Source organism: Bubalus kerabau, chromosome 2 (genome assembly GCF_029407905.1).
Source record: "Bubalus kerabau isolate K-KA32 ecotype Philippines breed swamp buffalo chromosome 2, PCC_UOA_SB_1v2, whole genome shotgun sequence".
Lineage (NCBI taxonomy): Eukaryota > Metazoa > Chordata > Mammalia > Artiodactyla > Bovidae > Bubalus > Bubalus kerabau.
In genome coordinates this window covers 94,419,577-94,435,808 of record NC_073625.1, presented here as the reverse complement: position 1 = coordinate 94,435,808, position 16,232 = coordinate 94,419,577, and positions in this window count along the sequence as shown.

Genomic DNA, 16,232 nt, shown 5'->3' with positions numbered 1-16,232 from the left:
ATCCCATCCCTCAGGGTCATCCCAGTGCATCAGCCCTGATCACCCTGTCTCATGCATTGAACCCGGACTGTTTTTTTTTTTTTTCTACTTAAAATATTTATAATGAGAATCTTTCCTATTTAGAACAATAATGCAGTTTTTTTTTTTTTAATTGGAAATAAAGAGGAAAGAGTGGAAGAGAGTTATATGTGAGTTAAATCCTCATCTTTCATATGGTTAGTAGGATCTGTGTAAAGTCATTAAATACCACTTAGAAATACAAAATTACCACTAGAGTACCTCTTAATAGATGATGCATATTAATGGCAGGGAGTGGGTTAATGGATTATTATTTTTATTATTTATAATTACTGCTGTAGCATTTGACTTTTTTCTTTGCATGTGCCTTATTAATTCCTTTGCAAGTACCTCTTTCTATTAAGAAAGTAAACATATATACTTTCAGCCTATCACAGTAAGTATATGTGGAAAGTCAGTTCACTTGGTGATATTGTACAAAAGGGAGTTAAATGTCAGTGTCCCACCAAAGACTTTGTCTAGATCTGGGGAAAAACAATATTGCATGATTTTTTTAGTCTAAGCAGGCTTGGTGTTGAACATTATTCATGTCTATATATATCTATATCTATATCTATATCTATATATATCCCCATTTATCCCATACTTGATCTCATTTCAGCTGTGTGGTTAGCAAAACACCATGATTTTATAATACTTGTTTAAGACTGTATTATTACCCTTACTCTACTAGATTAAATATATATATATATATAATTAATACATACATATAATATATATATAATTATAACATATAATTAATCTAGTAGAGTATATTATATATATATATGTATATGTATATGTATATGTATAAAGGGAAAGGGAAGTCACTCAGTCCTGTCCGACTCTTTGCAACCCCATGGACTGTAGCCCACCAGGCTGCTCCATCCATGGGATTCTCCAGGCAAGAGTACTGGAGTGGGTTACCATCTCCTTCTCCAATATATATGTATACATATATACACTTTCCAAAGAAACCTGTATGCTGCTGGTCAAGAAGCAACAATTAGAACATGGAACAAGTGACTGGTTCTAAATTGGGAAAGGAGTTCCACAAGGCTGTATATCATCATCCTGCTTATTTAACTTACATGCAGAGTACATAATTTGAAATGTTGGGCTGGATGTATAATAAGCTAGAATCAAGACTGCCAGGAGAAACATCAACAACCTCAGGTGTGCAGATACCACTCGAATGACAAAAGTGAAAAGAAGCTGGATCCTCTTGATTAAAGTGAAAGAGGAGAGCAAAACATCTGGCTTTAAATTCAACATTCATAAAACTAAGAACATGGCATCTGGCCCCATTCAGTTCAGTTCAGTTCAGTTCAGTTGCTCAGTTGTGTGTGATTCTTTGCGACCCCATGAATCGCAGCACGCCAGGCCTCCTGTCCATCACCAACTCCCGGAGTTCACTCAGACTCATGTCCATCGAGTCAGTGATGCCATCCAGCCATCTCATCCTCTGTTGTCCCCTTCTTCTCCTGCCCCCAATCCCTCCCAGCATCAGAGTCTTTTCCAATGAGTCAACTCTTCACATGAGGTGGCCAAAGTACTGGAGTTTCAGCTTTAGCATCATTCCTTCCAAAGAAATCCCAGGGCTGATCTCCTTCAGAATGGACTGGTTGGATCTCCTTGCAGTCCAAGGGACTCTCAAGAGTCTTCTCCAACACCACAGCTCAAAAGCATCAATTTTTTGGTGCTCAGCTTTCTTCACAGTCCAACTCTCACATTCATATATGACCACTGGAAAAACAATAGCCTTGACTAGACGGACTTTTTTTGGCAAAGTAATGTCTCTGCTTTTCAATATGCTATCTAGGTTGCGGACTTTTTTTGGCAAAGTAATGTCTCTGCTTTTCAATATGCTATCTAGGTTGGTCATAAGTTTTCTTCCAAGGAGTAAGCGTCTTTTAATTTCACGGCTGCAGTCACCATCTGCAGTGATTTTGGAGACCAAAAAAATAAAGTCTGACACTGTTTCCACTGTTTCCCCATCTATTGACCATGAAGTGATGGGACTGGATGCCATGATCATTTTCTGAATGTTGAGCTTTAAGCCAAGTTTTTCACTCTCCACTTTCACTTTCATCAAGAGGCTTTTTAGTTCCTCTTTACTTTCTGCCATAAGGGTGGTGTCATCTGCGTATCTGAGGTTATTGATATTTCTCCCGGCAATCTTGATTCCAGCTTGTGCTTCTTCCAGTCCAGCATTTCTCATGATATACTCTGCATATAAGTTAAATAAATAGGGTGACAATATACAGCCTTGACGTACTCCTTGTTCCTATTTGGAACCAATCTGTTGTTCCATGCCCAGTTCTAACTGTTGCTTCCTGACCTGCATACAAATTTTTCAAGAGGCAGGTCAGGTGGTCTGGTATTCCTATCTCTTTCAGAATTTTCCACAGTTTATTGTGATCCACCTGGCCCCATTACTTCATGGCAAATAGAAGGGAAAAAGTAGAAACAGTGACAGATATTACTTTCTTGGTCTCCAAAATCACTGTGGATAGTGACTATAGCCATAAATTAGAACACACCTGCTCCTTGGAAGGAAAGCTATGACAAACTTAGACAGCATGTCAAAAAGTAAAGACATCACTTTGCCGACAAATGTCTGTATGGTCAAAGCTAGGGTTTTTCCAGTAGGCATGTATGGATATGAGAGTTGGACCAAAAAGAAGGCTGAGTGCCAAAGAATCGATGCTTTCAGATTATGGTATATATAACCATATATATAACCATGAATATTCATTGGAAGGGTTGATGCTGAAACTCCAATACTTTGGCCACATGATGCAAAAAGCCAACTCATTTGAAAAGACCGTTATGCTGGGAAAGTTGAAGGCAGAAGGAGGAGGGGATGACAGGATGAGATGGTTGGATGGCATCACTGACTCAATGAACATGAATTTGAGAAAACTGGGAGATAGTGGAGGAGAGAGGAGCCTGGCATGCTGCAGTTCAAGGTGTTGCAAGGAGTCAGATATGACTGAGCAACTGAACAATAACACATATATTAATATATATATACACATGAGTTTATATACTTTTTATTATTGTAGAGTATCCAGTAAGGTGTGTGTGTGTGTGTGTGTGTGTGTGTGTGTGTATATATATATATATATATATATATATATAAATGTATATATTCATAGCTACACTCATGAAAATTTTAGGATAGTATATGAAGTAATGCCAGTGTTAAAATTAGCATCTATTTTGTTAGTATTCATATATGTTTAGTGAGTTTACTTACTGAATATTTAATAGCATCCAATTCCTACAGTGTGTATCACTATTTTCATTTTAGCTGATAGATCATTCTATTACTAGTTTTATGTGAGTTGGTTTAGATGATCTTCAAAGAGAAGTACAAAATGCAGGATGATCTGCACAGACCCCAAATTGTAAAGAGAAAAAGTCCTTCAGTGAAAGTGAGGCAGCCAAACCGCAATTTTCAGGAGTGGCAGAAAGACAAGCAAGGCCATCTCTACCTATGACTGTGTTATAGGGACAGTCACAAGGGGTGCAATTGCCCAACAGCTGTTACTGAAATATTTAATTAAAAAAAAAAAAAAAAGAATATGCCTGCAGTGCAGGAGACCTGGATTCAATCCCTGGTTCGGGAAGATCCCCTGGAGAAAGGAACGGCAACCCACTCCAGTATTCTTGCCTGGAGAATCCCATGGCATGGGAGCCTGGCGGGCTACAGTCCATGGGGTCACAAAATGTCATACACGACTGAGCGATTAACACTTTCACTTTCTTTGAAGTATGACATAAAGAATCCACGTCCTCTTTGTTTCAGAATAATTGTTAAGCATGCTTTGTCTCCTTATTGTTTCATAGCCTCAGGAAAGAACAACTACTAAGATCTTCCTCCTAGAATAATAGAGTGAAATACAGCTTTTAATGTATGGTGGTGATATTAAGAGTTTCTTTTTAATATGAAAGATGAGGTCACTAAGAATTTCATCAGTGGGTCTGATTGCCCTTTGCCCTAATCTAGTTTATGAGGACAAAGTGATCAGTGTTGCAGTCTTCTGCCTATTACTATGGATTTTTCCTGATGAATTCCATGAACTAAAGAAAGTCTGTCTTTCTTTCCTTTCTTCCTTTTTTACTTTAAGGCATACACCATGATATAATATCTATTATTTAATTCATGTTTCACCCTGCCTGCTTCTGCCTTAATCTGAAATCTCTTTTGTCCCACACACCATCTGCATAATTATTAGAGTTACCACATGAATAAAATGTCTGCTAAACATGACTATAGCTGATTGCTTTCCAGGGGAGAGAATCTGACTCAGGCATGGAAATGAGAGTCCTTTTTCTGTGATATTCATAAGGGAATCTAAAAAGAATTGTCCATCTCTCTCTACGAGTGAATTGACTGTAAAATTTCTACATGGGAGTTATTGGCAGCAATATCTTCCATATAGTTTGAAGAAAAATTTAATGAGTAGAAATTGAAGCAGTCTCACAGAGAGAATCAGTAAAGACTAAAGGAAAGACATGGTGGTTTTAAGTCCTCACAATCATTGTTCCTGACTTTTAACTAATTTCCATTTCTCTTTATAATACATTTTCTTATTTCTTTAAGCTATTTCAGGTCTGGCATCTGTTTTTTTATGACCAAAGGAAAATTTTTATCATTAAATAAGATACGTGAAAATTATTTCTTCAAGAATAAACTCTTAGAAGATAATTAAGACATTTCCAGTTAAATGCTTAAAATCACATCTTCCCACTGTAGTAAAGAAATCCTTAGTCACATAAGGAATGGCTTGATTAATAATGAAAACCACAGTAGCTATTAAGATATACCTGGGTCAAGATTCCCAGAAAATGACTCTAATATACAGATTTTTGAAGTTTACTGGGGGTTATTCTCAGGAATACTACTTAAAAGTGGGAGATGAAACCATGTTGGGATGAAGGACAACTTGAACTATGTTGCAATTGTGATATAGACCACTATTGATCCCATGGGGAGTTAACAAGTCACATGGTCTTCAAATGGTCTCCAGTTGATCTAAAGAATAGTTACAGTTTACCCCCATGTCAACCTTATTGAAAGCAGGCAGTTATTTTTGGTTGAGGGTAATTCCTCAAGCAGCATCCAGCTATGATGTAGACATATAGTCTATTAGATAGAATAGACTTACAGTCTATTAGACTAGTAGACTAATTTTGTCTATTAGTAGACAAAATGAACAAGCTAATGGGGAAATCAGTACCTAGGTCCTGAAGCAGGGAGTTTGGAGCAGTATCCACTGCATGAGATACAGTAGCATTTCTAGTTCTTATTTAATCTCTGTTTAACTAATGATTTAAGATAATTGCTTATGTTAATTAGCAGTACATTGTCCTGTATGATCCTCACCCCAGTGTTGTAAAATGTGAAGGGAGGATGGATTGACAATCAAGTAAATAAAAAATAAATCATTGTCTCTATTGGATCTTTTACTTCTTCATCTGGTAATCAGGGATGGAAAGTGTGGAGAGAGTGTCTGTAGATTGGCACTTATTTGGCATATCCAGTGTCTAATTAATTGATATCATCTGAACCTAGGATAATTTAATTTCCTAAAAAATGTAGAGACTTTATTTTTAAGCAAGAGATTCCATAATATATAGACCTTTCCTGCTGCTTATTTGACAGTAATGGCATTTCTTATAGGGTATATGTGAAAGAGGGATGGGGCCAGAATGGAAGTTAAACATTGCACATTCGTCCTATGACATCCAGTTTACTCATTTCATCAGTCAATCCAGCCTTGTGACACATTAAAAAAAATGTTTTATTTCATTAAAATGTGACTTCTTTTCTGAATTTTTCCACTTCTTGTATTCATTTATCATGAAAAATAGAATAGGAAGATGATGATTTTTCTTGTTTCACATCAAATGAACAAGTTCTAAAATGGAAAAGTATTACAGTTTCCATGACAAAAATTTATTTGAATATTAACTGGGTATTCTCACTGAAAAGTCTTCACTGATATTCTCACTGAATATCATTACTTTTAAACTCCACACTATTCAAAAACCAAATGGCATAGAAACACCATCAGAACATAAGGTCACTGTGTAAGAAATCTTCTTACCAGTCTTTTGGCAATGGTGAAAGCAAAATGATGGAAAGTAACATTTGCAAAGTATTAGAATACTTTGTGAGAGAATTCCAGTTCAAAATTTGTGGATTTTTAAGCTTTCCAAAATTAATCATAAATCTGAACTATCTTTAATATTTTTGTAAAACTAAAATGAATTGGAATTTTTAAAATATTTTATAAACTAGCAGTGTATTTTCTTTTTAAATCATAAATTAACTCATTTTACTAATTTTGCCTGCTGACAAAATGTCATATTAAGCAATATTGTTGCTGTTATTATTTTTAGTTAAAAACCAAAAAAGCCTTTGTTAGTTAAAAATCACTTGTTTGATAGAAATAGTATTTCAAAGCATAAGACCTAGGGGCAAAATAATAAAAGCCACTTTGTTTAACAAGTTTGGAAGTTGGGGATATAAAAATGGACTTTAGAATCTAAAAACTAGAGTTATAATTCTATGCTATAAAATACTATAATTTGGGAGGTCACTTAAAACACTTGATCCTCCATAAGATTAGAAAATAGGATAAGTCAACTTGAAAACCTTTTTAAACTCTACTGTTCTGTCATTTTTTAATTTCTTTGTCATTCTGTTGTCCTTTTATACTCGAGTTAGTTCCTCCGTCCCAGGTAAAGGAGTGGGGAGAAGATCATTTAGAATGCCTCTGTTCTTTAACAGACTTCAGCAGAACAGTTGTCTTTACAAGATTCAACAATGTCCATTTCTTATCCATTTATTCATATAATAAACATATCTTTGCTGCTAAGCTGCTAAGTCACGTCAGTCGTGTACTACTCTGTGCAACCCCATAGACTGCAGCTCACCAGGATCCCTATCCCTGGGATCCTCCAGGCAAGAATACTGGAGTGGGTTGCCATTACTTTTTCCAATTCATGAAAGTGAAAAGTGGAAGTGAAGTCGCTCAGTCGTGTCGGACACCTAGCGACCTCATGGACTGCAGCCCATCAGGCTCCTCTGTCCATGGGATTTTCCAGGCAAGAGTACTGGAGTGGGTTGCCACTGCCTTCTCCAAAATATATCTTTCATTTCAGATCAGTCACTCAGTCGTGTCCCACTCTTTGCAACCCCATGAATCGCAGCACGCCAGGCCTCCTGTCTTTAACCAACTCCCGGATTTCACTCAGACTCACATCGATTGAGTCAGTGATGCCATCCAGCCATCTCATCCTCTGTTGTCCCCTTCTCCTCTTGCTCCCAATCCCTCCCAGCATCAGAGTCATTTCCAATGAGTCAACTCTTCACATGAGGTGGCCAAAGTACTGGAGTTTCAGCTTTAGCATCATTCCTTCCAAAGAAATCCCAGGGCTGATCTCCTTCAGAATGGACTGGTTGGATCTCCTTGCAGTCAAAGGGACTCTCAAGAGTCTTCTCCAACACCACAGTTCAAAAGCATCAATTCTTTGGCACTCAGCTTTCTTCACAGTCCAACTCTCACATCCATACATGACCACAGGAAAAACCATAGCCTTGACTAGACAAACCTTTGTTGGCAAAGGAATGTTTCTGCTTTTGAATATGCTATCTAGGTTGGTCATAACTTTCCTTCCAAGGAGTAAGCATCTTTTAATTTCATGTTTGCAGTCACAATCTGCAGTGATTTTGGAGCCCAGAAAAATAAAGTCTGACACTGTTTGCACTGTTTCCTCATCTGTTTCCCATGAAGTGATGGGACTGGATGCCATGATCTTAGTTTTCTGAATGTTGAGCTTTAAGCCAACTTTTTCACTCTCCACTTTAACTCTCATCAAGAGGCTTTTTAGTTCCTCTTCACTTTGTACCTTAAGGGTGGCGTCATCTGCATATCTGAGGTTATTGATATTTCTCCCGGCAATCTTGATTCCAGCTTGTGCTTCTTCCAGCCCAGCATTTCTCATGATGTACTCTGCATATAAGTTAAATGAGCAGGGTGACAATATACAGCCTTGACGTACTCCTTTTCCTATTTGGAACCAGTCTGTTGTTCCATGTCCAGTCCTAACTGTTGCTTCCTGACTTGCATACAAATTTCTCAAGAGGCAGGTCAGGTGGTCTGGTATTCCACCTGAGATGGGAACATCTCTTTCAGAATTTTCCACAGTTTATTGTGATCCACACAGTCAAAGGCCTTAGCATAGTCAATAAAGCAGAAATAGATGTTTTTCTGGAACTCTCTTGCTTTTTCCATGATCCAGCGGATGTTGGCAATTTAATCTCTGGTTCCTAAAAGCAGCTTGAACATCAGGAAGTTCACGGTTCACATATTGCTGAAGCCTGGCTTGGAGAATTTTGAGCATTACTTTACTAGCATGTGAGATGAGTGCAATTGTGTGGTAGTTTGAGCATTCTTTGGCATTGCCTTTCTTTGGGATTGGAATGAAAACTGACCTTTTCCAGTCCTGTGGCCACTGCTGAGTTTTCCAAATTTGCTGGCATATTGAGTGCAGCACTTTCACAGCATCAACTTTCAGGATTTGGAATAGCTCAACTGGAAATCTATCACCTCCACTAGCTTTGTTTGTAGTGATGCTTTCTAAGGCCCACTTGACTTCACATTCCAGGATATCTGGCTCTAGGTCAGTGATCACACCATCGTGATTATCTGGGTCGTGAAGATCTTTTTTGTACAGTTCTTCTGTGTATTCTTGCCATCTCTTCTTAATATCTTCTGCTTTTGTTAGGTCCATACCATTTCTGTCCTTTATCGAGCCCATCTTAGCATTAAATATTCCTTTGTTATCTCTGATTTTCTTGAAGAGATCTCTAGTCTTTCCCATTCTGTTTTTTCCTGTATTTCTTTGCATTGATTGCTGAAGAAGGCTTTTTTATCTCTTCTTGCTATTCTTTGGAACTCTGCATTCAGATGTTTATATCTTTCCTTTTCTCCTTTGCTTTTCACTTCTCTTCTTTTCACAGCTATTTGTAAGACCTCCCTAGACAGCCATTTTGCTTTTTTGCATTTCTTGTCCATGACGATGGTCTTGATCCCTGTCTCCTGTACAATGTTCGAACCTCATTCCATAGTTCATCATGCACTCTATCTATCAGATCTAGGCCCTTAAATCTATTTCTCACTTCCACTGTATAATCACAAGGGATTTGATTTAGGTCATATCTGAATGGTCTAGTGGTTTTCCCTACTTTCTTCAATTTAAATCTGAATTTGGAAATAAGGAGTTCATGGTCTGAGCCACAGTCAGCTCCCAGTCTTGTTTTTGCTGACTGTATAGAGCTTCTCCATCTTTGGTGGCAAAGAATATAATCAATCTGATTTCGGTGTTGACCATCTGGTGATGTCCATGTATAGAGAATATCTTTAGTATCTTGTAATTATCACTGTATCTCTTAACTCCAGGAGCAAGCTAAACTTTCTTCCCAAAATGCTTATAATCAAGTAAGGGAGTAAAAACTGCATACATAAATTATAGTACCCAGTACTGTATTTATAACTGGCAAGAATGGAAGTTTGTGTGGCATTCATAAAGAACCCAGGAGAAATGCTGATGAACAATGGAGAAGATATCTGGGGGAATACTGGATGAAGAGATGTATGCTTCAGCTTCCAGGAGCATGATTCTTGCTTAAAGTCATAATTCGAATAAGGCATTTTCTTTAAAGGTGTATATAAGATCCTAGCATAGTGCCAACTTAATCTCCAGTTCTTATAGATTACTCAAAATAAAGATTTGAAAGTTTGTTTTTGTCCTTTGTATTTCAAAAATATTTGTGGCAGAATCACAATCACAAATAAGAAAGAAAAAGAATATGCTTTAAAATGATGATACTTTTTAGTTGTTTCTTTCAAAAAGTAATTTCAGATAATTTCTTCTTTATGAAAAATAATGAAATACTTTGAGAAAAATATAGAGCATGGGGCCATCCAGTCTGCTCTCATTAGCTGTCTTTTTTTTTTTATCACTTATAATTCTTCATTTTATAAACTATTATCCATTTTCTCCTCTAGCTCCTCAAAACAAAAGCTCCTGTGTTTTGTATATTCACTTTGACAAAGGGTCCTGAAATTTCTGAAACATTCTTGTTCTGAAATCCAGTTAATGTTCTCATTTTACCCATATTAACCTAACCACATAACATTAGGTTGTTCTAGATTCCATCTTAACGGTATTCTAACTTCTTCAAAATAGAGGTTACCATAAATACAGAATAAAAACAGAGGCAGTAAGTAAAGCATCTTTTACCTTTTAAGGACCACTTAGATGCTAAGGATGTAGATTAAACCTAAGATTTGTTAGGTAAAAGTCCTCAAAAAATTGTAATTTTTATAAAGACTATTTTTTTAAGTATCAGCACAACAAATTCATACCTGGTGCATATTTCTAAGTATTTCAGCTTTTTTTTTTTTTTTTTAATTCAAGCACTGTGCTTGGGTTTCAAAAGAAACAAGAAATTGTTATTCTTTCTCTGGAGACTGTATTTTTTTTTTTTTTACATAAAATTCTGGTGTTATATGAAACTTTGAATATTTGGCACCCAATCTATAGTGCATGTTTAAACTTTGTGAATGTATCTTTAGAATATAGAAATGTCTTCTCACTTCTTATTCTCCCTGAAGTCATCCAATTCCATGACTTTACTCACCATCTGTAAATAGATGATTTCCAAAATTTTCTCTCTAATACAGAAATATATTAAAAAATTCAGTGCAATATAGGTAACTATTTCACATCTTTACTTGTATATCTAAGAGATACACAAAAATTGCATTTTTCAAATTATGGACTCCAGACAACTAATCCCAGATGTACACAAAGAAACACAGCTGCATACAAACATGCACATATACAACAAATCCTTAGCTGTACAGTGTCAGTAAGTATGATGGCCGTTAAAAAATTATGATTATAAAATAAACACATGATTGTTGTAGAAAGACTACAAAATTTAGAAAAGTATAAAAACAATGATTTCACCTCTTATCCAACAATTTAATATGCAGCATTTTCAGGGATTTCCTTTAGTACATTTAAATAGCTCTTTCTTGGTTCTTTATGCCTGAATTATGGTATTTTCTTATTTTTTTTTGGAAGCAACATGTTTTCAACTCTTTTGTATTTAGTATAAATATATATTAATTATATAATATAAATATATTATTTAAATATGTGTTTGAATTTATTTTTTCTTTTTAATATTTTCTAAATCTTGCATTTGTTGTGTCTTCTTATGGAGTCCAATAACCTCTGTCTATAATTTCTATAATTTCATATTTTAAAAAAAAGGATAATGGAGTGATTGTAATCTCCATTCAATAGTAGGATTCACTTAAGGACAGTATATGAGACATAAATTATGATTCAAAAGAAGAATACCTCTAGCTGTAAGTTGCCTTTGGCCAAATTAGAAAGAGACAACTCTTTCTGTGGACAGAGGTAGCCCTGGCACATGACTTAGGCAGCAGAGTGTGAGCAGTGCTTTCTTGTCCAGGCATCTTCTGCAGGGCAACTGACAAACAACTAATCTCAAAAATATACAAGGAGCTCCTGCAGCTCAATTCCTGAAAAATAAACAATCCAATCAAAAAATGGGCTGAAGAACTAAACAAACATTTCTCCAAAGAAGACATACAGATGGCTAACAAACACATGAAGAGATGTTCAACATCACTCATTATCAGAGAAATGCAAATCAAAACCACAATGAGGTACCATTTCACACCAGTCAGAATGGCTGCGATCCAAAAGTCTACAAGCAATAAATGCTGGAGAGGGTGTGGAGAAAAGGGAACCCTCTTACACTGTTGGTGGGAATGCAAACTAGGACAGCCACTATGGAGAACAGTGTGGACATTCCTTAAAAAACTGGAAATAGAACTGCCTTATGACCCAGCAATCCCACTGCTGGGCATACACACCAAGGAAACCAGAAAGGAAAGAGACACCTGTACCCCAATGTTCATCGCAGCACTGTTTATAATAGCCAGGACATGGAAGCAACCTAGATGTCCATCCGCAGATGAATGGATAAGAAAGTAGTGGTACATATACACAATGGAGTATTACTCAGCCATTAAAAAGAATACATTTGAATCAGCTCTAATGAGGTGGATGAAACTGGAGCTGATTATGCAGAGTGAAGTAAACCAGAAAGAAAAACACCAATACAGTAGACTTAAATTGAAGAAAGTAGGGAAAGCCACTAGACCATTCAGGTATGACCTAAATCAAATCCCTTATGATTATACAGTGGAAGTGAGAAATAGATTTAAGGGACTAGATCTGATAGATGGAGTGCCTGATGAACTGTGGACTGAGGTTCATGACATTGTACAGGAGACAGGGATCAAGACCATCCTCATGGAAAATAAATGCAAAAAAGCAAAATGGCTATCTGGAGAGGCCTTACAAATAGCTGTGAAAAGAAGAGAAGTGAAAAGCAAAGGAGAAAAGGAAAAATATAAGCATCTGAATGCAGAGTTCCAAAGAATAGCAAGAAGAGATAAGAAAGCCTTCCTCAGCAATCATTGCAAAGAAGTAAAGGAAAACAACAGAATGGGAAAGACTAGAGATCTCTTCAAGCAAATTAGAGATACCAAGGGAACATTTCATGCAAAGATGGGCTCGATAAAGGACAGAAATGGTATGTACCTAACAGAAGCAGATGATATTAAGAAGAAGTGGCAAGAATACACAGAAGAACTGTATAAAAAAAGATCTTCATGACCCAGATAATCACGATGGTATGATCACTGACCTCGAGCCAGACATCCTGGAATGTGAAGTCAAATGGGCCTTAGAAAGCATCACTAAGATGCTGTGAACAAAGCTAGTGGAGGTGATGGAATGCCAGTTGAGCTATTCCAAATCCTGAAAGATGATGCTGTGAAAGTGCTGCACTCAATATGCCAGTAAATTTGGAAAACTCAGCAGTGGCCACAGTACTGGTAAGGTCAGTTTTCATTCCAATCCCAAAGAAAGGCAATGCCAAAAAATGCTCATACTACCGCACAATTGCACTCATCTCACATGCTAGTAAAGTAATGCTCAAAATTCTCCAAGCCAGGCTTCAGCAATAGGTGAACCGTGAACTTCCAGATGTTCAAGCTGGTTTTAGAAAAGGCAGAGGAACCAGAGATCAAATTGCCAACATCCAGTGGATCATCGAAAAAGCAAGAGAATTCCAGAAAAACATCTATTTCTGCTTTATTGACTATGCCAAAGCCTTTTTGACTGTGTGGATCACAATAAACTTTGGAAAAATCTGAAAGAGATGGGAATACCAGACCATCTGACCTCCCTCTTGAGAAATTTGTATGCAGATCAGGAAGCAACAGTTAGAACTGGACATGGAACAACAGACTGGTTCCAAATAGGAAAAGGAGTACGTCAAGGCTGTATATTGTCACCCTGCTCATTTAACTTATATGCAGAGTACATCATGAGAAATGCTGGGCTGGAAGAAGCACAAGCTGGAATCAAGATTGCTGGGAGAAATATCAATAACCTCAGATATGCAGATGACACCACCCTTATGGTAGAGAGTGAAGAGGAACTAAAAAGCCTCTTGATGAAAGTGAAAGTGGAGAGTGAAAAAATTGGCTTAAAGCTCAACATTCTGAAAACTAAGATCATGGCATTTGGTCTTATCATGTCATGGCAAATAGATGGGGAAACAGTGGAAACAGTGGCTGACCTTATTTGGAGGGGGGGGGTTGGGAGGGATTGGAGGCAGGAGGAGAAGGGGACGACAGAGGATGAGATGGCTGGATGGCATCACTGACTCGACGGATGTGAATCTGAGTGAACTCCGGGAGTTGGTGATAGACAGGGAGGCCTGGCGTGCTGCGATTCATGGGGTCGCAAAGAGTCAGACACGACTGAGCAACTGAACTGAACTGAACTGAATGTATATATATGGAATTTAGAAAGATAGTAACAATAACCCTGTATGCGAGACAGCAAAAGAGACACAGATGTATAGACCAGTCTTTTGGACTCTGTGGGGGAGAGAGAGGGTGGGATGATTTGGGAGAATGGCATTGAAACATGTATAATATCATATAAGAAATGAATCGCCAGTCCAGGTTCGATGCAGGATACAGGATGCTTGGGGCTGGTGCACAGGGATGATCCAGAGGGATTGTATGGGGAGGGTGGTGTGAGGAGGGTTTAGGATTGGGAACACATGTACACCCATGGCAGATTCATGTTGATGTATAGCAAAACCAATGGCACCCCACTCCAGTACTCTTGCCTGGAAAATCCCACGGATGGAGGAGTCTGGTGGGCTGCAGTCACTGGGGTCGCTAAGAGTCAGACACGACTGAGCGACTTCACTTTCACTTTTCACTTTCAGGCATTGGAGAAGGAAATGGCAACCCACTCCAGTATTCTTGCCCGGAGAATCCCAGGGACGGGGGAGCCTGTTGAGCTGCCGTCTATGGGGTCACACAGAGTCGAACACGACTGAGCAGCAGCATAGCAAAACCATTCAACATTGTAAAGTAATTAGCCTCCCATTAAAATAAATACATTTAAATAAAAAGAATAAAAAGCAAAAAAAGAAAAGAAAAGACTAAATGGAGGTTGGAAAGTAAAATAATTCATAAAGCAAGCACATTACTTTGTACTTACATTTTCAGCCTATTACTTTATATCTGTCATGGATGATACCTGTGGCTTCAGGGTCTGGAGGTTCATGGCGCTCTGCTGGGTGATCTGCTTCATTCTACTTTAGAATGCCTCTCTGAGAAGTTGTTTTCTTCACTCTCCTTAATCTGTCACTTTTCCTTACCAGTTGTCATCTTCCATCATTGGAAAAAATAGCTTACTGATATTCTTTTTTTATGGATATTTTATTACTCTATCACCTTAATGAAGTTTTATGTGAAGAGAAAGTATCTTGTTCAAGTCACATCTTCAGCAATGTGAAGCCCACTAGGCATTTTAAAATGCAGAAAAATTTTCCCCCTAATGTGTCATTTGTAAATCTCTTCAGTGCAGCATTGCTATCCATTTATTAAAGCCGTATTCCATAATTATCATTATTTATTTACTTCATTGACTTAATTTTAAACGATTTATGCGATGCCTTTTTTGGTAACAGGGTGGGTTTACTTTCTTGGGCCTATTTCATGTTTGTTGGTTAGAATCTTAGGAGAATTTTAACAGGTTGTACACCTTCCTAAGTTTTGCATGTTCAGAAGTTATCTGGCAGTCTTCTGCCATTGTTTCTGTTATCTATGACTTGTAACATACCACTCAGGAACTTAGTCATTAAAAAAGCAATCATATTAATATTTCTCTTGAGTCTGTGATTTGACAGAGTCTCAGCTGAAAGTTCACCTAGGATTCCATAAGTTTTTATGTAGTTCAATTCATATAGTCAGGTCTGAGATAGCTTTACTTACACATCTGACATCTTGATTAGGGTAGTTCAGAGTTTGGAACCTTCTTCAGTCTTGTGTGGGCTTTCTAAAAAGCTAACTTAAGTTTCTGGTTTCAAATATGAGTATTTCAAGAACTCAAGCCCTAATGTATAAACACATAATAGGCTTTTGTGTACATGTAGATTTCCACTGTCATATCCCAGAGGCCAAAGCCAGTCCTATGACTAAGCCAGTTAGTGTGGGTGGTATCTAAACAAGGGCATAACTATTAGGAGGCTTTGTTCATCAGGGTTCTTGATAGTAACCCTCAACTCCAGCCAACTACTACTAATTCAGATATTCCACTCATCTGGCTATTTGAAGATTATATTACTAAATAACTTGAATCACTTCATTATTTATGTTCAGAAGTAATAAATGAAATATCTTGATATAAAAAATAGAAAAAGATAAAAGAATAAATAAATTCACCACTCTTACTGTGCTTCTTGCATTTGCTTCTTCCTAGTACTGAACTCATTTCCCAAAGTTCAGGCTGCTACTTCTTGTGCATTTCTGCCCTTTCTGTGTTGACCTACTGGGAGTTAGATTTCACAACAGAGATTTTATAGCACAACTTCCCATAGCCTCTCCCTAACCCTATGCACTATGTCAGCTGTACTCTTTTACACTCTTTTTTTTCTCCATATTAAATGTCTTTCTCAT